This window comes from Pinus tabuliformis, chromosome Q, assembly GCF_031772625.1.
Source record: "Pinus tabuliformis cultivar Carrire ecotype Pingquan chromosome Q, CPIR1, whole genome shotgun sequence".
NCBI classification, from domain to species: domain Eukaryota; kingdom Viridiplantae; phylum Streptophyta; class Pinopsida; order Pinales; family Pinaceae; genus Pinus; species Pinus tabuliformis.
The window spans coordinates 108,976,908-108,978,499 of record NC_142296.1 but is presented as its reverse complement, the minus strand read 5'-3'; positions in this window follow the sequence as shown (position 1 = coordinate 108,978,499).

Genomic DNA, 1,592 nt, shown 5'->3' with positions numbered 1-1,592 from the left:
TTATAATGATGCACATGTTCTTACCTCTCATCTTACCGCCTAACAACTGAAGAGCTGAAGACACGCTTTAAGAAAACACCAAAATTCCACATCCTAAGTTCCCTAGTGATCACAACGGTGAGCCCGCCCATGTATATTAGAGCAATGCACAGGTTCTTACCTCTCGTCTTACCGCCCAACGATTGTGGACTAGGAACACTCTATCATCAAATAAACAACTTGGCTGACTGTATTATCAATTTCCATCATCGGCAACAATGCCAAAATGTAGTGTTGTTTTAATCAATCCTAATTGAACAAGACTGCAACCATTTAATTGTCAACCTAGGGTAGGCCTGCTATTTCAATGGAGTTTGCACTGTCTGTGTCGATACACTACAATTAAGAATGAAAATAGAAAACAGTAAAGAATGTCGTTAAATAAATTGTAGAAATTAAATCATTCATGCAGAAATTGAAACACTCTACAGAAATAAAATCACACTTCATGATTACCATAGCAAAGGTGCGCTGCACATTATACTAATAACTACACCAGCTAGTCAACTACCATACTGCTAGTCAAATTGGTGTAACAACGTAACATAATTCTGGAACTGAAGCGGAAATATTCTACAAATTATGCAGTGACAACATAAAACCATACAAACAATAAAAGAAAGAAACAATAATGTACATCTACTCTACCGCTACAGTCCCTGCTAAAGAGGAGGGCCCTTCCTCCCTAGCAGGGGTGTAGGAATGAACATGAGATTAGTTAAAGAATCAACTTAGAAATAGCAACAACATCACCGCAGTGTCTTTGATATTAAAAAAATTAAAAGTTACAAGATCAAAATAACAATGCTCTCTATGTCGTCCCCATACATGAGAGATTAAGTTTCTCTTATAGTTATTACATACCCAAAATCAGGAATAGATCAGTCATGAGAATCTCACGATTCTCATGCTGATCATAAAATAGAAATCGTTATAACCAGTTCCTAAATACAAATGCTATTCAAATACATTGGTTAAGATCACAACCGCTTGGATATGTTACTTTCTAAATAAACAATTCATAACTTCTAATAGTTGTTGCGTGGAATAGTACCCATGACTTTGCCAGCTACGGTGTAACAACATCCTGTGGTCAAATGACAGTTTGGGATGTAACAACAATCATTGGGTAACAAAAACCTTGTAACGACACCCGAGGTGTAACATCGGTAACCTGTAATAGCACATGGTGTAACAAAAACACCTGTAACAGCATACCCAGTGTAACAACAATCTGTTCCATCCTGCTCTTAGACCAATCACCGCGGCTGTTCATTCCATAACCTTGTTCTCACAAGAAACACTTGAAAAAGAGGAGAGGATCCAAAATACTTCCCCAATGCTTATCCCAGTTAGCCATAAAAAGGAATATTGCATCGTTATATTCAACAAAAATGGCAAAATAGGTTGTTTATAATAAGGAAAAGGTGATTAACATGTAAAGTTTTGTTTGTCTGGAGGGAAAGAGGATCAAAACTAGGGAAAGAAAGTATAGGAAATAGGTATAAAAACTACACCCAACAGGTTGCATGTTAGGAGTATTGGATTTTAGA